Source organism: Podarcis melisellensis (assembly GCF_964234715.1).
Source record: "Podarcis melisellensis genome assembly, chromosome: 7".
In the NCBI taxonomy this organism is placed as follows: domain Eukaryota; kingdom Metazoa; phylum Chordata; class Lepidosauria; order Squamata; family Lacertidae; genus Podarcis; species Podarcis melisellensis.
In genome coordinates, this window is record NC_138539.1 from 12355458 (window position 1) to 12381126 (window position 25669).

At 46.4% G+C, this 25669-nt stretch overlaps 1 long non-coding RNA gene across 1 annotated transcript in view; it reads right to left on the minus strand.

Moving 5' to 3' along the window:
- The window catches only part of LOC309374235, a 79965-nt gene that overhangs the window by 19299 nt on the left and 34997 nt on the right, over positions 1 to 25669 (minus strand). Inside the window, exon 2 of the long non-coding RNA XR_014170433.1 lies at positions 19311 to 19684. This is a non-coding gene — a long non-coding RNA (uncharacterized lncRNA). The remainder of the gene's footprint in view (positions 1 to 19310; positions 19685 to 25669) is intronic.

The window sequence follows — 25669 nt, forward strand, 5'->3', positions numbered from 1 at the left end:
GGCATTCCAGGAGGCGTAGCTGGGATGTGGTGGGAGTTGGTAACTGTCCCAAAATCACCCAGTGAGCTTCCATCTCACCTGCCAGTATCTGGCCCAGGACCTCTGAAAACCTTGGAAACTCAGATTTATAAACTAGGCTCCAAATGGCTCCTTAAACCAAGGTTGCAGTCACCAAAACAGAATGCCATTTTGGGGCAAAGTCTTGTTTTTCAAATGACTGTGATTGATTCTGGGTTAAACATCTAGCTAGATCAGATGACAACCTTGAGCTAGATATACAGTGGTACCTCGGGTTACATATACGCTTCAGGTTACAGACTCCGCTAACCCAGAAATAGTACCTCGGGTTAAGAACTTTGCTTCAGGATGAGAATAGAAATCGTGCTCCGGCGGTGCAGCGGCAGCAGGAGGCCCCATTAGCTAAAGTGGTGCTTCAGGTTAAGAACAGTTTCAGGTTAAGAATGGACCTCCGGAACGAATTAAGAGGTACCATTGTGTGTGTGTGTGTGTCAAACAGTCATGCCTCTTGTTGGTTTCGCTTAATGTTGCAGATTTTCGGGTTGCGAACGCGGCAAACCTGGAAGTGTATACTTCCGGGTTTTGACCCGCGCACATGCGCAGAAGCATTCTGCATGCTTCGTGCATGCACAGAAGTGCTCTATCGCACTCCACACTTGCGCAGAAGCACCGCTCTAGTTGCAGACTTTTCGGGGTGCGAATGGCACCCTGGAACGGATCGTGTCTGCAACTAGAGGTACCACTGTATGTATATTTGTGTGTGTGTGTGTATCTTTTTTCTTAATGGTGACTGCTCCTGCTCAAAAAATGCATTTTGGTTCCGGAAATTCATTCTGACGGTGCAGATAAAATAGAACTGACAAAATTCTACATGTTGTGGAATTAAGTGTGTGAAAGCAGCCCAGATCCAAGGTTCCCCAGGCATGCATCTTCCAGATGGTGGTGAAGTCAAACGCCATCCTGGAGTCCAGGCATCCTCACTTGGTCACAAGTGGCTGATAGCCTGGCTAATTTCAAATGCTGCCTTTGCCACCTGTAGCAGCTCAAACTCAGCTTTTGTCAGAACACTGGGGACAAGGCGCTGCTGTCCCTATCGGGCCAGAGCAGGCTGACCATCCTTGATGTACGCTACTTCAATGCCACCAGTGAGGGGATTGGGCACCTTATACATTGCAGACCATATGCTCAGCCCCAGAACTATGGTCCTTCTCAAGCTGCTGCAAAACAGTCTGGGGATGGGGGTGGGTCAGAGAATATGCTGATCTGTTCAGCCTGAGACCCACTGAGGGGGTGGAACATGCAGAATGGCCTTCATCATAGAGAGCACTTCATATATAAGTGGTTCATAAGGTAAAGGGACCCCTGACCATTAGGTCCAGTCATGGCCAACTCTGGGGCGCTCATCTCGCTTTATTGGCAGAGGGAGCTGGCATACAGCTTCCAGGTCATGTGGCCAGCATAACTAAGCCGCTTCTGGCGAACCAGAGCAGCACACGGAGACGTCGTTTACCTTCCTGCCGGACTGGTACCTATTTATCTACTTGCACTTTGACGTGCTTTCGAACTGCTGGTTGGCAGGAGCAAGGACTGAGCAAGGGGAGCTCACCCCATCGCGGGGATTCAAACCGCCGACCTTCTGATCACCAAGTCTAGACTCTGTGGTTTAACGCACCACCCGCGTCCCATAAGTGGTTCATAGCAGGCATTTTTTTAAAAAAACAACAAGAAGAAAAAGAAGCAATGCTTGGCCCAAGTGAGACCTTTGGCTCAAAAAGTACAAGATAACAGAGAGCAACTGCGTTGCGTCTCGCTTTCAAGCGCCTTGTTATTTTGCAATTCAGCTCCTCAGCTTTGCTTTCACCGGACTGAGGTCAACAGACTGGAGTCATCCTGCAGCTCAGCCCAGTCTGGCAGCATTCCCACAGTCAAAAGGATGACGGAGAAGTCCTGTCCAAAGCTAGAGGCATGCATCTTCAAAATAATATGTATATTATGTTTCTTTCACACGTACATGTGTGTGTGCGCACACAGCTGCATTCAACTAAGGTGTCTTCTGAGAGCAGAGCCACTAAAATCAATTGACCTGAATTAATCACATCCATTATTTTCAATAGGTCAACTCTGAGTAAGATTTAAAAAATCCCCGCCAAAATGCTTAGGGGTTGTTGTTGCTGTTCTTTTTCTTTACAATCAAGCAGCGCATAAATCTTATGAAATCAGTACCGTTTTGCGGTTTTGAAAACCCATTTATTAATTAAATAAATAAATAAATAAATAAATAAATAATTTATTATTTATACCCCGCCCATCTGGCTGGGTTTCCCCAGCCACTCTGGGTGGCTTCCAACAAAATACTAAAATACAATAGTCTGTCAAGCATTAAAAGCTTCCCTAAATAGGGACGTTTTGCATCCAGCAACCGTGTGAAAAGAGTTTTTTGGAGTGGAGCTCTCCATCCCACACTGTTAACAGGCCAAGCGCACTTGTGTGACATTATGCAACCGAGCGAGCACACTCTTTATTAAACCATGCCCACTGCTAGAAGCACAACATTTAAACCACTGCTTCAACCATGGGGCAGAAAAATCTCCAAGAGCCAAGGGGCGGGCAGATGAGGGGACAAAAATCCCACCCTTTCCAAAGCCACTTTTAATCCCAACTACGGTAATCTTGGGAACAGTGGCATTCCAATTTATAGCTGGCGCTAGTGGAGATGTCTGGGTGTCAGGTTGGTGATTGACATCTCCCCACCTGGCTGGCCCCTCCAGCTTTCTTAAGCAGGTAAGCATAAGAGCTCATCTACTGCATTACTACTATTTCTATTACAGGGACGCGGGTGGCGCTGTGGGTTAAACCACAGAGCCTAGGATTTGCCGATCAGAAGGTCGGCGGTTCAAATCCCTGTGATGGGGTGAGCTCCCATTGCTCAGTCCCTGCTCCTGCCAACCTAGCAGTTTGAAAGCAGGTCAAAGTGCAAGTAGATAAATAGGTACCACTCCGGCGGGTAGGTATACAGCGTTTCCATGCGCTGCTCTGCTTCGCCAGAAGCGGCTTAGTCATGCTGGCCCCATGACCCGGAAGCTGTACACCGGCTCCCTCGGCCAATAAAGCGAGATGAGTGCCGCAACCTCAGAGTCGATCACGACTGGACCTAACGGTCAGGGATCCCTTTATCTTTACTGCATTCATATCCACCTTTTCCTACAAGGAGTACCATACATGATTCACCCCTCTCCTCAGTTAATCCGTACAACGACCCTGTGAGGTAGGTTAAGAAGCTGTGATTGACTCCAGGGTCACTCCATGAGCTTCATGACTGAGTAGGGATTTGAACCCCGATCTCCCAGATGCTAGTCCGACACTCTAACCACTGCACCACCCTGGCTTCCTAGTGCATTTATGCTATGGGTCAGCTCTACAAATTAAGTAGTTAGATACATACGAGGGGAAAAAACGCCCCTTAGATAAGGACCTGAAATATTTTCCTTGAAGCTTAAAACTTGTCTTATTCTGCATTGTTTTATTTGATGTTTTAATGTGCCGTAAAACGCTTTGAGACCTTTCCTTTAAAATATAAAGCAGTATACAGTCATACCCCTCATGTTACGTTTGCTTCAGGTTACGTTCTTTCAGGTTACGTCCTGCAGCGACCTAGAAGTACTGGAAAGGGTTACTTCCGGGTTTCCCCTGCTCACTCATGCGCAGAAGCGCCGGATTGCAACCTGCACATGCACAGACGCGCCACTGCAGGTTGCACTCTTTTCATATTGCAAATGGGCCTCCGGAACGGATCCTGTTCACAACCAGAGGTACCATTGTACAAATGAAATGGATAATAATAGTAATCAAAAATAAGATTCACTGGCGCTGTTGTGGTGACCATAACCTAGGATTAAGGCGCCATTTGGCAATTTCTGAGTTTCTAACACTGTTAAGTGGGTCCTTAGCTAAACCTCCTGTCAGAGGCATCCACCCCCATCGCTTCTGGGTCTTTGGGAACTGAGGTTCGATAAGGTTGCACAGAAATCTCTGGAGGAGATCTGCTCCACCACCTTCCAGTCACTGAACAGAAGCAAGGACGAGTAAAACCAGTTTACAATTCATAGTGTGGATGAAGACTTAAGGGACAATCGGGCGAGGCTTCGATAGCTGAATTCTTGATTTTTATGAAGAGGAATTAGCATGACAAATGCAAGAGTCCCCTGTCCCGAGCGGAACAAATTGTGCAGAACAAAATGCATTCTTAATCACCATTTGTTGAGATGATCAATCAATCCATCTCCTTCATTGGCATGAAATTATTGAGATGATATAGGAAGTGGTGGCGATGACTCAGGGAGCGGCCTGGGCTGAGTCAGTGAAAAGAGTTGCTCACCAGCTGGCATAAGGTTCGGCGTTGCTTTTTCTAACAACTGGCAAGTGTGCCATGCAACCCAGAGCCTGGGCAGCTGCAAAATTACATTGTGAGCACACACAAGTCAACATTCCAGCCCGTTTCCATTCTACGCAAACCACACGCGACCCTAAATGCCATTTACAGTCACTGAGCAGAAAGCATGAGAGCGCCTTCTGCTCAAAAAGGACAAAACCACAACTCTGCCTCCCAAAAAAAGAAAAGGAAATACCAGATCCTCTTTAGCACTGCCGATTTCCACAACCCTCATTGTTTCAGAGAGGGGTTGTGAAAATGCTTCAGATTCCTTAATTGTTAGAAAGCAGCATATGAATAAAGGATTGCTAATGGGAATTTTTTATTATTATTATCAGGAGAAAGTTCTCCAAGGCTTTCAACACAGAAACCGCTTGGTTAAAATAAACAGCTTCCTGCAGTTAATGCAGAATTTCGTAGCTCGCAGCAGACTCCACCCCAGAACCAGAGAATTGTAGAGTTGGAAGGGACCGCAAGGGTCAAATAGGTCAACCCGCTGTGATGCAGAAATAAAGGTGAGCTTTTCCCCACCAAAGAAGTTCAGCGCAAATCCTGGACAGACCGAAGGAGAACAAGGGCCAGTCGAGGAAGCCAACACAGCGCTGTCCTGTATTGATCAAAGTGCAGCACTAAGCCTTTAAGGTTCAACTCAACCTCTAGACTAGGGGTGGCCAACTCCCAAGAGACTGTGATCTACTCACAGAGTTAAAGGAGTACTCACAGAGTCAGGGAAGAGGGAAGCCCCATTTTGGGGGGTGAAGGGCCAAAATGTTGAGCTTGTTTTAGGGGAGCCAAACAGAACACCATGACGGGAACCAGAGCGCACAGAAATGCCATTTACCTTCCCGCCAGAGAGGTACCTATTTATCTACTTGCACTGGTGTGCTTTCGAACTGCTAGGTTGGCAGGCGCTGGGCCAGAGCAATGGGACCTCACCCTGTCGCAGGGATTCGAACTGCCGACCTTCCGACTGGCAAGCCCAAGAGGCTCACTGGTTTAGACCACAGCGCCACCCGAATCTCTTGAATTTGCAAAATTGTACCCAGAAGCCATATTTAACACCAGTCCTCCTTCCATTATCAAAAATGCTCTGCGGTCTTCAGCTACAGGGCAACGAGGAGGAGAAGATAAAACTCTGCAAATCTCCAATCAGAAACATTTTTTTGCAGAGGCAAGCATGCAAGGAATTCTGAACTACGTCATTTTTATTTCCTTCCCACCCTCTCTCTCTCCCCAGCTCTTAACACCTGGGTTTTTTATGCAAGTAAACAAGTCTCGCATTCTTTAGCGCATGTAAAGGCGGGGAAACAGGAGGCAAGATGGTCAGAATGACCTTTTCTAAAATTGCAGGCTCTCAGCAAAGCCTTAAAAAAAAAGTACTATCAATCCTTTCATAGCTTGAATATTTGACAAGGCGAGTGGTGAGTGTCACAACCTTCAGGGGAAACTGCAAAAAGCCTGGGGGTTCAAGGAAGAACTTATTTACCATCATTGCACAACACGTCAGATTATCAAAGTTCCTGGCGATAAAAATGCCATTAAGACTCTGAAGATGAGAATTCTAACCCAGGGAATCAGGCAATTGTGCTGGACCAGGAGATATTATCTAAAACGGCAAAAAACCTTTTCTTCTTCTTCTTTCTCTTAAAATGGAAGAGAGAAAGGGAAAAGGTTACATTTCTAGCTTTTATTGCAGGTGTGGGGTAGGGTTCAAAAAACAACTCCTGAAGCAGGAATGGGAAAACCAGTGGTTCTCCAGATATTTGTCGTGACTACAACTCACGTCAGCCTCTGCTAGGTATGTCCAATGAGTGTCTGACTAGACCACTGGTTCCGCAGCCCTGGCACAGGAACAAGGTCCCATTCAATTCTATGGAGCTTGCATGGGGAAAACGTCCCACCGGACTGTCTCCAAAATGAAGAGCGAGTCCCCTTCTTTGCTGCTGACAGAGAGTATTTCAAGCAGTGGCTCGTCTTTTTCTCAATTTTCATCCTACTCGTTTGATTTTCTTTTCTATATATAATTTTTATCAAATTTTCCGTTTTACAATTTAAAGTACTCATTTTTACACCCTTAAGATATTAATGACTTCCCTTCTTCTCTTTCCGTAGTTCATTTTGCATATCACAAATCCCTGCATATTTTACAAAATATCATTCAGTATTCCATTATTCCATCCATCAAAACTTGTTTACACTGTGGAATTTATCTTAATGCTGCCAGCGTTTTCAGCCGTACAATTATTTCCCATATATTCAATAAACGTTTTCCATTCTCTAAACGTATGTTCTTCTTGTTCTCTTATTCTATATGCTAAGTCTTCAAGTTGTGCAAATTCTGTCAACTTAAGTTGCCATTCGTCTTTGGTTGGGACCTCGCTCGATTCCCATTTTGAGGTTAAGAAAACACAGGCTGCAGTAGTAGCATACATAAATAACCTTTTTTGACACCTGGGAATTTCAGTCTGAATTATCCCCAACAGAAAGGACTCGGGGGGGTTGGGGGGAATACTTTGAAACAATTTTTTCAATTCATTACAGATCATTTCCCATTTTTTTTCTTTTTGGACTGTTGCACTTATCCCTTGAGGTGAAGGCTGCTATGATTGGTTATATTTGCATAGCTGAGTTGGCAGAGCATGAGATTCTTAATCTCAAGGTTGTGGGTTCAAGTCCAACTTGGGCAAAAGATTCCTGCATTGCAGGGGGGTGGGACTAGATGTGGTCCCTTGCAACTCTAAAATTTTACAATTCTATTCAATCTTCTCATCCAGAAGCTCAGAGGCATACTGTAGACTCACAATAACCCTACGAGCTAGGGAAAGGTCTCAGACTCAGACACAAATGAGCAGAGATTTGAATCCCGTTTATCCTGAAACAATAGCCAACATTTGGCCAATGAGTCACACAGTGACTTCTTTTTAACACAGAGCACCGAAACAAATGTCACTAAGATTCCCAGATCTAGAAGACTTATCACTAGTGTTGTCTTATCTGAGTAAGCACTGCGTGTAAAACTACTGCTCTGTTCTTCATGCAAGATTGAAACTGGGACATCACTTCATAATGGCCTGTGAGCTGGCCCAAATCAATTAGCTTTGATTATCTGGCAAAAATATTGCCTCATATTATTGACAACAAGGAATTCTATACAACCCATCAACGTGATTTATAAAACTGCTGTTGTCAATTTAAGTTCATCATCTCTAACGTCCCTTCTCAAATCTGAGTTTCCCAGAAAATTATGAGTTGATTGGGTTTTTTCCTGGAAAACAAACATCAGTTTGTAGCATAGCGATCTAACTAAGCATGTTCATTTTATCTGTGCTTCATAAGCAAGCAAAGAGCTTAGAAACATCAAGAACCATATGCCAGAATTTGTTGTTGTTGTTTAGTCGTTTAGTCATGTCCGACTCTTCGTGACCCCATGGACCAGAGCACGCCAGGCACTCCTGTCTTCCACTGCCTCCCGCAGTTTGATCAAACCCATGCTGTAGCTTCGAGAACACTGTCCAACCATCTCGTCCTCTGTCGTCCCCTTCTCCTTGTGCCCTCCATCTTTCCCAACATCAAGGTCTTTTCCAGGGAGTCTTCTCTTCTCATGAGGTGGCCAAAGTATTGGAGCCTCAGCTTCAGGATCTGTCCTTCCAGTGAGCACTCAGGGCTGGTTTCCTTCAGAATGGAAAGGTTTGATCTTCTTGCAGTCCATGGGACTCTCAAGAGTCTCCTCCAGCTCCATAATTCAAAAGCATCAATTCTTCGGGAATCATCCTTTTTTATGGTCCAGCTCTCACTTCCATACATCACTACTGGGAAAACCATAGCTTTAAGGGAGACATGATAGCCATCTTCAAATATCTCAAGGGCTATCCCATGGAAGATGGAGCAAGCTTGTTTTCTCCTGCTCTGGAAGGTAGGACATGAACCAAGGATTTCAAGTTACAAGAAAGGCGATTCAGACTAAACATGAAAAAGAACTTTCTGACAGTAACAGCTGTTTGATAGTGGAACGGTCTCCCTTGGGAGGTAATGGACTCTCCTTCCTTGGTGGATTTTAAGCAGAGGTTGGATGGCCATCTGTCATGGATGTTTTAGCTGAGATTCCTGCTTTACATGGGGCTGGACTAGATCCTATGATTCTAACCACTAATCTTCCACAAGGTTTCCAGAAGTGGCTCTTGTTGTTGTTGTTGTTGTTGTTTAGTCGTTTAGTCGTGTCCGACTCTTCGTGACCCCATGGACCAGAGAACGCCAGGCACCTCTGTCCTCTACTGCCTCCCGCAGTTTGGTCAAACTCATGCTGGTAGCCTCGAAAACACTATCCAACCATCTCGTCCTCTGTCGCCCCCTTCTCCTTGTGCCCTCCATCTTTCCCAACATCAGGGTCTTCTCCAGGGAGTCTTCTCTTCTCATGAGGTGGCCAAAGTACTGGAGCCTCAGCTTCACAATCTGTCCTTCCAGTGAGCACTCAGGGTTGATTTCCTTCAGTATGGAGAGGTTTGATCTTCTTGCAGTCCATGGGACTCTCAAGAGTCTCCTCCAGCACCATAATTCAAAAGCATCAATTCTTCGGCGATCAGCCTTCTTTATGGTCCAGCTCTCACTTCCATACATCACTACTGGGAAAACCATAGCTTTAACTATACGAACCTTTGTTGGCAAGGTGATGTCTCTACTTCTCAAGATGCTGTCTAGGCCTGTCATTGCCCTTCTCCCAAGAAGCAGGCGTCTTTTAATTTCGTGGCTGCTGTCACCATCTGCAGTGATCATGGAGCCCAAGAAAGTAAAATCTCTCACTACCTCCATTTCTTCCCCTTCTATTTGCCAGGAGGTGATGGGACCAGTGGCCATGATCTTCGTTTTTTTGATGTTGAGCTTCAGACCATATTTTGCGCTCTCCTCTTTCACCCTCATTAAAAGGTTCTTTAATTCCTCCTCACTTTCTGCCATCAAGGTTGTGTCATCTGCATATCTGAGGTTGTTGATATTTCTTCCGGCAATCTTAATTCCGGCTAGGGATTCATCCAGCCCAGCCTTTCGCATGATGAATTCTGCATATAAGTTAAATAAGCAGGGAGACAAAATACAGCCTTGTCGTACTCCTTTCCCAATTTTGAACCAATCAGTTGTTCCATATCCAGTTCTAACTGTAGCTTCTTGTCCCACATAGAGATTTCTCAGGAGACAGATGAGGTGATCTGGCACTCCCATTTCTTTAAGAACTTGCCATAGTTTGCCGTGGTCGACACAGTCAAAGGCTTTTGCATAGTCAATGAAGCAGAAGTAGATGTCTTTCTGGAACTCTCTAGCTTTCTCCATAATCCAGCGCATGTTTGCAATTTGGTCTCTGGTTCCTCTGCCTCTTCTAAATCCAGCTTGCACTTCTGGGAGTTCTCGGTCCACATACTGCTTGAGCCTTCCTTGTAGAATTTTAAGCATAACCTTGCCAGCGTGTGAAATGAGTGCAATTGTACGGTAGTTGGAGCATTCTTTGGCACTGCCCTTCTTTGGGATTGGGATGTAGACTGATCTTCTCCAATCTTCTGGCCACTGCTGAGTTTTCCAAACTTGCTGGCATATTGAGTGTAGCACCTTAACAGCATCATCTTTTAAAATTTTAAATAGTTCAGCTGGAATACCGTCACTTCCACTGGCCTTGTTATTTGCAGTGCTTTCTAAGGCCCATTTGACTTCACTCCCCAGGATGTCTGGCTCAAGGTCAGCAACCACACTACCTGGGGTATACGGGACATCCATTTCTTTCTGGTATAATTCCTCTGTGTATTCTTGCCACCTCTTCTTGATGTCTTCTGCTTCTGTTAGGTCCTTTCCACTTTTGTCCTTTATTATGGAAATCTTTGTACGAAATGTTCCTTTCATATCTCCAATTTTCTTGAACAGATCTCTGGTTCTTCCCATTCTATTGCTTTCCTCTATTTCTTTGCATTGCTCGTTTAAGAAGGTCTTCTTGTCTCTCCTTGCTATTCTTTGGAAATCTGCATTCAATTTCCTGTATCTTTCACCATCTCCCTCACATTTTGCTTGCCTTCTCTCCCCCGCTATTTGTAAGGCCTCATTGGACAGCCACTTTGCTTTCTTGCATTTCCTTTTCATTGGGATGGTTTTCGTTGCTGCCTCCTGTATAATGTTACGAGCCTCCATCCATAGTTCTTCAGGCACTCTGTCCACCAAATCTAAATCCTTAAACCTGTTCCTCACTTCCACTGTGTATTCATAAGGGATTTGACTTAGATTGTATCTTACCGGCCCAGTGATTTTTCCTACTTTCTTCAGTTTAAGCTTGAATTTTGCTATAAGAAGCTGATGATCTGAGCCACAGTCAGCTCCAGGTCTTGTTTTTGCTGACTGTATAGAGCTTCTCCATCTTTGGCTGCAGAGAATATAATCAATCTGATTTCGATGCTGCCCATCTGGTGATGTCCATGTGTAGAGTCGTCTCTTGTGTTGTTGGAAAAGCGTGTTTGTGATGACCAGCTTGTTCTCTTGACAGAACTCTATTAGCCTTTGCCCTGCTTCGTTTTGATCTCCAAGGCCAAACTTGCCAGTTGTTCCTTTTATCTCTTGACTCCCTACTTTAGCATTCCAATCCCCTATGATGAGAAGAACATCCTTCTTTGGTGTCACTTCTATAAGGTGTTGTAAGTCTTCATAGAATTGGTCAATTTCAGTTTCTTCAGCACCAGTAGTTGGTGCATAAACTTGGATTACTGTGATGTTAAAAGGTCTGCCTTGGATTCGTATCGAGATCATTCTATCATTTTTGAGATTGCATCCCAGTACAGCCTTCGCCACTCTTTTGTTGACTATGAGGGCCACTCCATTTCTTTTACGGGTTTCTTGCCCACAGTAGTAGATATGATGGTCATCCGAACTGAATTCACCCATTCCCATCCATTTTAGTTCACTGATGCCCAGGATGTCAATATTTATTCTTGCCATCTCATTTTTGACCACCTCCAACTTACCCAGGTTCATGGTTCTTACATTCCAGGTTCCTATGCAATATTTTTCTTTACAGCATTGGACTTTCCTTTCGCTTCCAGGCATATCCGCAACTGAGCGTCCTTTCGGCTTTGGCCCAGCCGCTTCATCAGCTCTGGATCTACTTGTACTTGCCCTCCGCTCTTCCCCAGTAGCATGTTGGACGCCTTCCGACCTGAGGGGCTCATCTTCCAGCGTCATAACTTTTATATGCCTGTTGTCTTTGTCCATGGAGTTTTCTTGGCAGGGATACTGGAGTGGCTTGCCGGTTCCTCCTCCAGGTGGATCACGTTTGGTCAAAACTCTCCACTATGACCTGTTCATCTTGGGTGCCCTGCTCGGCATAGTTCATAGCTTCTCTGAGTTCTTCAAGCCCCTTCGCCACGGCAAGGCAGTGATCCATGAAGGGGAAGTGGCTCTTACACCATGTGAAATCACCAAAAAAACCCCAGAAATCATCCGGCAAGGAAACATCAGTAAAACAGAATAAGTCCCAAACCTGTCACAGCTAGCCTGCGATTCCAAGCCGAGCCACAAGACAAACCAATCAGTCGTGAAATTTCACTTTGCTTCTTAAAACAGTGGGTACCAAACATTTACAGGACGGTGGCTCTGCCTGTTTAATTTCCTCTATGTTAGCCTGCAAAGCTCAACAGGGAAGAGTCGTGAAATGACAAGCGATTAAGGCACTCAGCATATGAGACACGGGAGATGACAGGCCCCTGCAGTTGCCAAAATTCTTCCAGCCGGGCCACTCCTTCTGCAACTTGCATTGTGTTCCTTCTCCGTGATGCTTTCCTGCTAGGCAAATCTATTCGCAGATGTTTTGTCTTGTGTTTCCCCAAGCACAGCTGGGGCAGAGGCTATCCTCACTGCCTTTCCCGCTTTTGGGAAAAGCTATGAAAGGCTGGGAAAACCTTTTCAACCCAAGGGACACGGAGCCCAGTGTTAGAAACTCAGATACAGTGGTGCCTCGCAAGACAAAATTAATCCATTCCGTGAGGCTCTTCGTATAGCGGTTTTTTCGTCTTGCGAAGCAAGCCCATTGACAGCTTAGCGGCTTAGCGCTATTAGCGGTTTAGCGGCTTTTAGCAATCAGCTGTTAAGCGGCTTATCAGCGGATCAGCTGATAAGCGGCTTAGCGGCTTAGGAAAAAGGGGGAAAGGGGAAAAAACCCGCAGGAACTCGCAAGACATTTTCGTCTTGCGAAGCAAGCCCATAGGGAAATTCGTTTTGCGAAGCGCCTGCAAAACGGAAAACCCTTTCGTCTAGCGGGTTTTCCGTCTTGCGAGGAGTTCGTCTTGCGGGGCACCACTGTATAGAAGCTAGGCACCAAAGGGTTGCAATCACCAAAACATAATGTTAAGGGAAGCTTTTAATGTTTAATAGGTTATTGTATTTTAATATTCTGTTGGAAACCACCCAGAGTGGCTGGGGAAACCCAGCCAGATGGGTGGGATATAAATAATAAATTGTTGTTGTTGTTATTGAAGGTCATTTTGAATTCTGATTCTGTCTTCTGCAGCATGAGCTACCCCTTTCATCTGCAAATTTGATGAGTATCCCCTCTATTCCTTCTTCCAAGTCGTTTGTAAAGACATTAAAAAACAGAACCCCACAGTTTCACCAGGGAGGAAGAACCACAGTGGATGTCCAGGCAGAGTCTGGAGGTCAATTGTGTGTGACATTGCCAGGTTTCCTGAGCACAGGTGTGAGCCCATTACCTTGACGGTGCCATGGGAGCCACATTCGTTCCGAGATGACTTGTGTTCCCAGGCACAGCTGGTCCGGGATCTGCCACGGAAGCAGCGAGATGAGTGGCAGGGATGTTTTCTAGCCAAGAAATCTCTCTGTTCAAGTAACTGTGCGAACGTTGATTCCCTACGTCGACAGGAATGCTGACTGGGACAGAGTTAATACTGTACTGGTGGGTTAAGTGTTGGGAAGAGGTCAGCAGCGATTTCCTGGAGTTTAATTGGTCACCGGGCCGCAGCGCAGTCACACACTTCTGGTTAAGGCTGTCTTTTGGCAGCCCTCCGTTCCAGACGGTGGCTGGTTTTCAAAGCCCAGCTGTCTGCTCCTGGGGCTCTGGCCAGGGCAGCTTTCATCCTCCTGCATTCTATTACTCAGCAGACTTTGGGCAGAGCATCACTGTGCTCAATTATGTGTTTGGGTTTTTGTGTATATAGGCCAAAGATACTCTTGTTTCCCAAAAAGAGTTCTTTTTTTCCCCCTTGCTTTTTAAAAATCCACCCACTTATCCCTAGAGAGCCGGAGAAATCAAACGTTTTGAAAGAGCTGACTTCTACTATGTCTGTGCAAGTCAGATTATGGTGTGTGTTTTTGTGGGATTGGGGAGGAACAGAAAGAGCATTCCTGCAATAAGTGGCTTTTGCTCTGCTGCAGATCAGAGGCTCTGTGTGTCGTGGGCAATCATGGTTTCACTGATGAAAGCTGCTGTCATGATTGCCAGCATCCGATGTGGTTTAGCATTCCCTTTAATCTCTTCCTAGCAGTACTGTTCGGCTTTGTGTGTGTGTGTTTGGGTGAAATTTGCATGCTAGCATGGGTATGTCTGTGCCAGATTTATGTATTAGCGAAGCAAGCTATAGCTTAGGGCACCACTCTCTTGGGGGCTCAAAAAAGGGGGGGGGACAACAACTGGATGTACATTTCCAAAATATAAGATAAAAAACAAATAAAATAAAACCTACACACAGAAACAGTGTTTTGTGTTGTGTAGGCTCCTGTGATGTAAGTAACGGGCCCCGCCTGCCAGCCTGCTCCCTAAAATATCACTGGTTTGCTCCTTTCTATATAGGGGGTGCCTACATTCTGCATGGACTGGTTGCATGGCAAGATGGGCAAATGGCTTGAGATACCTACAGTGGACGCTCAGGTGGTGAACGCGATCCGTGCGGGAGGCACGTTCGCAACCTGCAGCGCTACATCTGCGCACACACGGCTTGCAATTTGTTGCTTCTGCGAATGTGCAAAGTGCAATTTAGCAGTTCTGCGCATGCGCGAGCACCGAAACCCAGAGGTAACGCATTCCGGTACTTCCAGGTTCAACACAGTGCACAACCTGAAAGCACACAAAATGAAGCATCTGTAACCCGAGGTATGACTGTATTAGGGCCACAAATTACCATATAGCATATATTCAGCACAAAAAAGCAATAATTTGTTGTTGACAAAGGCCCCATTACCTTCATTAAACCTAAATCCGGCCCTGGTCTGTGCATAGAATTATAGTCAAAAGGGACCACAAGGGACATCTAGTCTAACCTTCTGCAATGCAGGAATCTTTTGGCCAACGTTGGGCTCGAACCCTCGACCTTGAGATTAAGAGTCTCACGTTCTACCAACTGAGCTAAGTAAGAAGGTCTTCAACATAGCTCTTGCATAGCTCTTCTACAATTGCACCCAGAAATCCTGCTTATGCGTGACTCTTTCCCTCCCTCCTCCTCCCCTCCCCAGTTAGCCAAAAGTAGTTGGAAGTGAAGGGACGTGGGTGGTGCTGTGGGTTAAACCACAGAGCTTAGGACTTGCCAATCAGAAGGTTGGCAATTCGAATCCCCACGACAGGGTGAGCTCCAGTTGCTCAGTCCCTGCTCCTGCCCACCTAGCAATTCGAAAGCACGCCAGTGCAAGTAGATAAGTAGGTACCACTCCAGCGGGAACGTAAACGGCATTTCCATGCGCTGCTCTGGTTCGCCAGAAGCGGCTTAGTCGTGCTGGCAACATGACCCGGAAGCTGTACGCCGGCTCCCTCAGCCAGTAAAGCGAGATGAGCGCCGCAACCCCAGAGTCGGCCACGACTGGACCTAATGGTCAGGGGTCCCTTTACCTTTACCTAGTTGGAAGTGATGCCCAGGGTCAAGCAGGAGATCAATAAAGCACACTAACAGAATGATCACCCCTGTGCATATTTACTCAGAAAAATTTCTCCCACTGAATTCCACAGAGATTACTCTCACAGGGCTGCAGCCGTAAAATCACAGAGAATCTGCTTTGAGAATTCAATTCCCAGCTTCTCCAGCTAGAGCTACCCCCCTGCCTAAAACGGAGGAGAGCTGCTGCCGGTCCGTGTAAGCAATGTTGGGTTAGAAGGGCCACCGGTCTGACTCAGCGCAAAGCAGTTCCCGATTATTCCTGGTGCCCTTTAAAAACAGCTGCAAACAGCTCACCATGAGTCGGCAAAGGCAGAGCTGCATCAACAGTGAAAAATCTGAGGGCTTCCTCACCCAGAGAGCAAATTCCACAGGCTGCGGTCCCAGGGCTGAACAATGAGAGCTAAAATTCCAAAACAGAGGAAGTGATAAAGTTACAGCGATAAAAAAAAAAGAAATTCCAGCGGATGTACAGTAGCATCCTAAGCAAAATGGAATTTCCTTGCCAGCCGTGTAATAACAGAGTCAGTCCGCCGACAGAGATTGCTCCAAATGACCGGTGGAGGGGGGAGGTGGATGCCTCTCCCAAAGCTTTTAAACCAACGTTTTCCTGATTTTTCAGTGGGGAAAGAAAGCACAAAAAACAAACAAAAACCCAACGTTTCATCCTGAGCACATTATCCACATCTCCAGGGACGCGGACTTATAAAAAATATTGGGGGGGCCCGGGAAAGCTCATGAATAATAAATAAGCTCATGAATATGCAAATAAAGTGGCGCCGCCTCCTCGTGAGCGAATAGGGGAGAGCGTGCTGCGCCTATTAATCAGCTCCAAAGGAAATTGGGTGGAGCTTTTGCTCGGGAGGGAGGGCAGGAGGCATGCAGCCCGCCCCTCCCTGTGCATTTTGGGCTGGGGGAGGGGCGGCGATGGCGCTCTGCTGGAGGGGCGCCGGAGATTATTGGGGGGGCGGAGCCCCCCCAAACGAATTTTTGAGGGGGCTCGGGCCCCCTCAAGCCCCATGGAGTTGGCGCCTATGCACATCTCCCTACAGCACAGGAAGAGAACCTCACAAGGAATGAATGGATGGATTCGCCCACAGAAAGATGTAGATGAAAGAGAGAAAAATCAAATACTACCCTTAAGCTTTCAGGCAGCAAATCACAGCGTCGTTTTTCATTTTAAATGCTTCTATTGCTAACGTTTCTCTCCTTTTGCCTTCTTTATTTCTTTCTCTCTTCACTGTCTTCATCTCTATTTCGCCTTTCTTTCTTTTCTTTTTCTTTGTTTTCCAACTTTGGCAGCTGCAATTTTTACGAAGGAGGTGACCGCGGGCATCCTCACGAAGCCCCTACCCAAAGAAGCTTTTCCAGAACCTTCGTGTCAAGCTGGGGCTCTGTGTGGCTGAATAAAATCTATGCATATAAATGTTATGTTGTATTGCCTGAGAAGGGCTATGTGGGATGTGTTATCACTAGAGCAGTCAAGTACAACATTTTCCTGTTTCCTAGAATGGACACACAGGGGAACGTGGCTCCAGACAGGGACGACTTCCTGCCATACCTGCTTCGGAGTTTTCTTCCCTTCCCCTGTGTGTGGCCAGGTAGATGGGCATGACCCTAGCTGACCAGATAAAAGGGCTGGCCATGCAACCATCTCTCTCTTGGTCTCTTGGATTCTCACTCTCCTGGCTCTTAGCCTGCGCATGGCTCAACCTTCACATAGGATGGAGCCCCCAAGCAGAAAGTCTGAGCGACATCTCAGGTCTTCTTTTCACTGTAACCACAAGAGAAAGCCTGCCTGCAGATTACTGCTGCGAACCGAATATGGGTAAAACTTTATTCTTACTTTTGAAGGAGGCTGTGTTGTGTTGTTGTTGTTATTTTAAGAGGGAAATACAGTAATACCTCTGCGAACGTCTGCCTTGTCTAGCGTCCATTTCGGTGAACGTCCGCGGCAAACCCAAAGTACCGGAACGGGTTACTTCCAGGTTTGCCAATCGCGCTTTGCCCTGCGTCTTTTTTGGACAGATCCTGGCCACAAAGCGAGGTACAACCATAAAGGGGAAACTTCCCAGGAACAATCCAGACTGGATTGCTTAATTAAAGGATTCTAACGAATCATCAACTTGCTTCCAATCAGTTGCAAAGGGAATGCACTCTGATGTTTACTCACTAGCGTGAGCGGGGGGAAAATAATGTTAAAACAATATACCCTCTCCTACGTTCCTTAACATTCGCACAGTTCAGGTGGGTGGTGAAAACCCATCTTCTCATTTTTCCCGATCCCCCACTCTCACAAAATTAGCTCCAAAATATTAGGGGAGCCTCCAGGACAGATTTTGGGGGAGTTCAGGGGGAGGTGTGGAAATGGAAAAGCTGCTTTGCCTGCAGAACTTTGCCTGTGGAGCACAGTTTGTTATACCTTACTATATAGTGGTACCTCGAGTTACAAACACCTCGGGATACAAACGCTTCAGGTTACAAACTCCGCTAACCCGGAAGAGTTACCTCGAGTTGAGAACTTTGCCCGAGGATGAGAATAGAAATCGCATGTGAATTAGCGAAAGCATGCCTCCAGCGAAAGCACGCCTCCAGTTAAGAACAGTTTCAGGTTAAGAACGGACCTCCGGAATGAATTAACTTCGTAACTAGAGGTACCACTGTATTAGCACATGCTTTCAAAAGGGCCGATTCCATCCATTTGCTGCTAACCACCACCAACCTAAGCTTGCTTAGTCAGATCTGAGTCTCACAAAGGTCAACGGACTCCCCAGGAAGTCTGCATCAGATTGCAACCCTAAGGAGAATCTGGGAGCTTCCACTAAACTTGCAATTTTCGTGCTTGCCTGTGCTAGATACTGGCAGAACTCCACCTTCGCTCCAAGCAAGCTATTGCTATTAATCACCACAACATTTCTGTCTCCTGCCAACATTCCCTCCTCCTCGTGCAAGGGTGCGATATACTGACCTCAGCATGCACCAAGCTTCCTACAGCACTCCCATAATCCTTAAAAAAAAGGATCAATCACGCATCTTTGAAACCAGCAAAGACGAAGAGTGCTCAGAGTGCAATTCAGCTTCTGCCATCCACAGTAAGTAGTCTTCATCACAGAGAACAGCAACAAGAAAACCAAATCTCTGGGAAACAAATTCTCAATCTCCAAGCACACACGAACCAGAAAACATATGGTCCCTGCAAGTGTGATCACAGTATCGTAAGAGAATATGGCAGCCAGGCATCACGAACAGCATGTTTTGCAGTACAGTGGAACCTTGGTTCTCGGACGGCTTACTTGCTGAACAAATTAGCTCCCGAATGCCGGAAACCTAAGTGTTCCGGTTTTCAAACGTTTTCCGAAAGCCGAACGTCCAACACGGCTCCTGCAGCCAATCGGAAGTCGCGTCTTGGTTTTCGGATGGTTTCGGGAGTCAAACGGACTTCCGGAACGGATTAAGTTCGAGAACCAACGTTCCACTGTATTAGAAGGAAAATTTCTGCACATGACAGCACATCAGCTTGGTTCACACTTCATTTTGGTTAAATTTAGCTTTAAGTGCAGGGCTAAAATCGCAGGTGCTTTGCTTCTCCCTCGCTCCTGCCACACTGCCAGGAGCTAAACTATGGTTTGCCTTAGCAGAACGCCCAAATCCAGGCTCATGGTTTGTTTCTTCCCAAACCACCCACACGCAGCAATCCGAGAACAAACATTTACAAACACTCTTGGTTTGTTTGGAGAGAAACAGACTGAACCAGGGTCCTGACGCTAGCCATGGTTTAGCTATGATTAGCGTGGCAGCGCCAGGAACAAGGGAGAAAGCATGTTTTCTCATGTTCAACTCCTTCCACTGTGCTTAAAAGATCAGTTGTGATATGTCCATGCTGGGGGCATACAGTGAAAGAGAATGAATTCACTGCAAACTTTGAGAAACTTAAAGCTTATCTGTATATCAGGTAATCACAAACCTACCTGGGTAGCACACTTGTCCCAATGGGAAGCAGTAGGGCAGGGAGTCTCATGTTCAGACTACTGGCGGCGCTTTTCCCCCAGCATCCACACACACAAAATTAACCACAAAAAAATGCATATTCCATTGATAGTGGGGGAAATAATCCATCTTCGGCAATGTTATCTTGGTATGGACATCCAGAATGAGGGGAGGGGGAACAGCCAAAAATCTTTCGTCCCTCCCCACGCACATATTTCATCCGCAGCTGGCATTCTCCGGAGTCTTTGGGCAGCTCGAGAAAGTCCCACGGCCTTGGGCGTCCTTGAACGAAAGGAACAAGATGTTGGAGGAGCTGCTGTGTCTATTGGATCGCTCCAGAAATCAAGACTGAGACCTTGGGAAGAGGAAACAAAACAAGGAGAAACTGTTACATGGAGCAGACAGAGCATGAGACAGGGAGCTGGGGGTGGGAGAGTAGACTGGAAATTGTTCCACTTGCATGATAAATGTAAACTTTCCCTTTTCCTTGCAAATGGCTGTCAGAAAGGCATGGGGGAAAGAGAGAGAAAGGAAGCCTGATCTCTCAGTAAGCAGTCACCAAATTTTCAGCATCTTGGTTTGCAGAGGATGGAGGGCAAGGTCAATTCAAGGACAAAGGGCCTCCCTTGTCTGAGACAGCCATCAAAAATTACCGTATTTTTTGCTCTATAGGATGCACCCGACCATAGGACGCACCTTGTTTTAGAGGGGGAGAACAAGAAAAAAAACTCTCCCTCTCTGCGCAGCGCCCCTTCAGCGAAGCAAAGCCAGGAGAGCGAGCGAGAGGAATCCGTGCGCAATGATCCCTCTCGCTCTCCAGGCTTCAGCGAAAGCAATGCGAAGCCTCTGGAGCGCAGCAGGAGCGCTCCCACTGCGCTTCGGACATTGCGTTGCTATCGCTGAAGCCATGGAGCCTGCATTCGCTCCACAAGACGCACACACATTTCCCCTTAATTTTTGGAGGGGGAAAAGTGAGCCATAGAGCGAAAAATACGGTAGGTGGGGAGAGGGACAAAGCGAGGAAGAAGAATCAAAGGCTGCAAATGAGGAATTTAGCAAACACTGTTGGCCTTCTTTCATTCGATTCAAAGGAAGGTATTTTTACACACACACCAATAAACGTGGGGCAGATTTAAACGGAAAGCCGGGCATGTGCAAAGTTTAAACAAGGTCTCTTTGCTGGTGTTTAAGAGCACCAGCACTCCAGGGATCCAGAGCCCTGTTGGCACTACCATGTTGGCAGCCTGGTACCACATTCCAAGCAGCCGAGGAACTAGTTTGAAGGAGATGCCACCGGCGGCATGGAAAAACAACACAGTAGAGCAGAGTTTTCCAAACTGCGCGTCGCGACACATTAGTGTGTCGGCAACAGTGTGTAGGTGTGTTGTGCAAACACTCCCCACGTTCTTCCCGACGGGGCTGGAAAGGGGTTAATTGAACCGCTGGTTTGCTAGCAAAACGGAATTACTGTGTCGCGAAATGACGCATGTCTAAAAAGGGATTCCCCAACATGCAAAGTTGGGACAGCTCTGCAGTAGAGTTTCAGCGCAACACACACACACACCGAGCCATCTTGCATCCGAGCCCGATGGGAGTGGTTGGTTAAACACCTGTAGATCCATGCACCTGGCCAGTGATAGAAATGAGCCCAGCATTTTGCAACCAGAGATCTGGAGATCTCTGGATGCCAGGTTGAAGACTGACATCTCCATCTGGCTGGCCCCTCCAGCTTTCTTAAGCAGGTAAGCAGAAGAACTTATTCAGTGCATCGATATCCCACCTTTTTTTCCAAGGAGAACATGGTTCACCCCGTTCCTCAGTTAATTCCTACAACGACCCTGAAAGGTGAAAAAATTGTCCAGTAGCAACTTAGAGACCAACTAAGTTTGTTCTAAACAGCCTCAGTCCAGTATACCTGAAGGAGCGTCTCCACCCCCATTGTTCTGCCCGGACACTGAGGTCCAGTGCTGAGGGCCTTCTGGCGGTTCCCTCACTGCGAGAAGCCAAGTTACAGGGAACCAGACAGAGGGCCTTCTCAGTAGTGGCGCCCGCCCTGTAGAACGCCCTCCCACCAGATGTCAAAGAGAACAACAACTACCAGACTTTTAGAAGACATCTGAAGGCAGCCCTGTTTAGGGAAGCTGGGAAACCCAACTGGATGGGCTGAGTATAAATAATATATTATTATTTTATTCCTGGTATAAGCACACGATATGCACACGAAAGCTTATACCAAGAACAAACTTAGTTGGTCTCTAAGGTGCTACTGGACAAATTTTTTTTATTTCGACTGCATCAGTTCAACATGGCTACCTACCTGAACCTGAAAGGTAGGTGAAGAGTCTGTGACTGACTCCAAGGTCACCCTGTGAACTTCACAACCAAGCTGGGAACTCCAATATCCCACATGGCTCAACTTCGCTATTAGAGGAAGCAATGGCCCAATTCACAGAGGCATCCAAGCAAAGGAGACACCTCTAAGGGTTTGGGGATCCCGGTCCAAACGGGTTTTGTTGACGTGTCTCAGAGAAAGAAAAGGATCCATTCTTGTCTCCACCCCACACAAGGTGACTATAAACTGAGCTCCTCCTGAGCCTTAGGACAGGACAATGCTCTCTAACTTACAGGTGCTGCCACAATTTAAGACCTCCAAAAAGTCCACAAAAAACTTTAAGGTCCAGAACAAGAGACAGGAAAAACCTCTTCACGAAACTCCCAAATAAACTTGTGGAACTCACAGCCACTTGATGTGGAGGGGACCCGCCGCCTGCATGCTCTGTTGGTTTACGGATCAGACCAACCCACAGGCAAGGGGATCTATCAATGCCAGCAAACAGAACTTCCAGGTTCAAAGACAGAAGATCTCCAAATGCCTTGCCCTATTCTACCAGGGCTCTTTTTTTATACCCTTTAAAACTATTATTATTCAACCTGGAAACCGTAATCAAAAGATACCCGTTATGGATGCAGGCTGTTCAGACTGCACTGGCTGAAACCAATGCACAAGCCGTTTCCTAATTGGGGAGGATGTGTGAGGTGGATGTGGCAAACATCAAGCATTCCATAGTGAATATGGTTTATCGTTGGAGGCCGTCCAAGCTCTGAGTGTGTTTGAGCGTGTGGTTAAAGCGGCTGTGTTTGTACAAGCAAGTCAAGGGAGGGAAGGGAAAGTGATTTATTTCGCGGTACCCAAGCGCTGTTGTCACTCCCCAAAGCAACGCTGCATTTTGTTTTTTGCTCAACGCACGCGTCATCCTCGGCAATTCATCAGAATGTGCCGGCTGCATGGGGAAAAAAGAGGAGCTCCCACTCTTGCGAGAGACGCTTAAAATGCAATTTTTAATCTCAGGCACCTGCACTGTGATGGCACCAGGGCCGGATTTAGGTCTGATGAGGCCCTAAGCTACTGAAGGTAATGGGGCCTTTCTATGTCCAGCTGTCCTTTGTCAACAACAAATTGTCACTGTGTTTGTTGTTGTTGTTGAAGATATGCTACATGGTAATTTATGGACCTAATAGGTATCTAAAGCCATTTGCACATAACAAAATATGTATTTTATCAAAGCAATTGTTGAAATGAAATACAATTAAGTATATTAATAGTGGGGAAAAAATTGGGGGCCCCCCAAGAGAGTGGGGCCCTAAGCTATAGCTTGTTTAAAGGTAAAGGAACCCCTGACCATTAGGTCCAGTTGTGGCCGACTCTGGGGTTGCGGCGCTCATCTCGCTTTATTGGCCGAGGGAGCTGGTGTACAGCTTCCGGGTCATGTGGCCAGCATGACTAAGCCGCTTCTGGTGAACTAGAGCAGCGCATGGAAATGCCATTTACCTTCCCACCGGAGCGGTACCTATTTATCTACTTGCACTTTGATGTGCTTCCGAACTGCTAGGTTGGCAGGAGCAGGGACTGAGAAATGGGAGCTCACCCCGTTGCGGGGATTCAAACCGCCAACCTTCTGATCAGCAAGCCCCAGGCTCTGTGGTTTAACCCACAGCACATATGTGTGAACCAAAACGTTGCTTCAATTGTTTTAAGCTCAGCTCTTGCCTTGCTTGCCCTTTGTTGCAGTTATCTACCACCCCCTTTCCAAAATGAAAATGAAAAGAAATGACAGGGAGATTATGCCTGTGTTTCCTATCTCAGACCGTAATCACGATGATGCAATTCTGCCAAGAACCTTTCAAGTGGGTGGGGTGGGGTGGGTTTGAAGGGGGCTTTTGTTTGCTTTTGTGGGTTAAGTGGCTTATCTTAGGGAGATAAGTTCTCTCTTCCTTTCCCCCTCTTCTGCTTCCTCCAACAAGCAGGAAACACCATCAGAGCACTCCTGATATATGGTTGTCAAGCCTCTGCTTAAAGACATCCAAAGAAGGAGACTCCACCACACTCCTTGGCAGCAAATTCCACTGTTGAACAGCTCTTACTGTCAGGAAGTTCTTCCTAATGTTTAGGTGGAATCTTCTTTCTTGTAGTTTGGATCCATTGCTCTGTGTCCGCTTCTCTGGAGCAGCAGAAAACAACCTTTCTCCCTCCTCTATGTGACATCCTTTTATATATTTGAACATGGCTATCATATCACCCCTTAACCTCCTCTTCTCCAGGCTAAACATGCCCAGAACTTACTTCATAAGAAGTAAGTTGCAGCAACTCTTATATCTACTTAAAACAATACTCCCCATACTCTCCCCCCACAGACACCTTCTTCTGGCTCCAAAACTACCCATGCATCAATCGGACATGCACAATATGCTCCCCCATAGCTCCCCGCTTCACGCCAAACTGAACCACTGCAATCACCGCTGGCCCAGCCAAACCAGCCCTAACCAAACTCAGATGTTTATTTGCAACCGGAAGTTCCAGCACAGCTTGCTTCCACATAAAAGGGGAGCCTGGTTGGCTTTCCACCCCACCCCACCCCCCGCAAAAAAATTGCATTTCAAACCCCTGAAAAACTGACTTGCTAATCCCAAGCCCTAAATGCATAGACAGAGACACACACCTGAGAGCTGGCTAACTTTAAGTCAAACTATTTTCCCACAAAGCAAGCCAAATTGGCTGCTAATTGTTGTTGTTTTTTTTAAAATAAATGTATTTTTATTAAAGATTTTCTTTGCTATTCACTTGTTTTCCTTTGGTGGTGAGAGAGAATTGGCTGCTAATTGTGAAACAGCTCGACTGCTCTGCTATAAAGACACTTATGTGTCCCCTCCCATGGGCTAATGGTCTTTCAATCAAGGGGGGGGGGGAAGGAACACTCAAAGAGATTAGGGAAAGATGAGCATCTCTTAAGCCTCTTGGTATTATGTCCTGGCTAAGTGCTACATCCATCACAAGCCAAAAGTGCGCCCCACATCCCAAGATTCCAGCAAGGCAAAATATATTACCCTAGGGTGGACCAGTCCACTGGTATATAGAGGTGGTGGTGGTGGGTTTTTTTACTTCCTTACAGGGCTTAATTGCATTTAAAAAGGAGAAAAGGAGCCAGTGAATGAGAGCAAACTCAATTTACGAGCCTGATGCAGACAGAGCCAACTGAATTTAGAAGCAATTTGACAACTGGAGGTCAGCAGTAGATTGCCCCGCTCAAAAGCCAGACGGACAGCAAGCCAATTCCCACGCTGCTGGCTTTAATTAACGGAAAAGAGCTTACAAACCAAGATCTAAGAATGTAAGGGGAGAGGCCCGGCTGGACCCGGGACCATCACCTCCAGCGTCCAGTTTAGCACACTGACCAACTACTTGGGAATAAACTGTTGTTTGGCAGTGGAATAAACTCCCATGAGGGATGATGGACTGTCCTTCTTTCGAGGTTTTGAAAGCTGAGATTGGAAGACCATCTGTCTTGGATGCTTTAGCTCAAGATCCCTGCATTGCAGGGGGTTGGCCTAGATCAGGCATAGGCAAACTCGGCCCTCCAGATGTTTTGGGACTACAACTCCCATCATCCCTAGCTAACAGGGCCAGTGGTCAGGGATGATGGGAACTGTAATCCCAAAACATCTGGAGGGCCAAGTTTGCCTATGCCTGGACTAAATCTGTTTCCCAAACTGGGATCTCCAATTGTTTTTGGAATACAACTCCCATCATCCTTAGCTAGCAAAGGTGATGGGAATTGTAGTTTGGGACTGGACACGTTGATAAAGGAATGACACAACTTTTAGAAGACATCTGAAGTTTTTGATGCTTGATGTTTTATGTTTTTATATATGCTGTAAGCCGCCCAGAGTGGCTGGGGACCCGCCCATCTGGCTGGGTATAAATAATAAAAATTATTATTATTATTATTATTATCATCATCATCCTCAGGGTCCCACAAGCAGAATGCGGGCACAATCGTCCTCT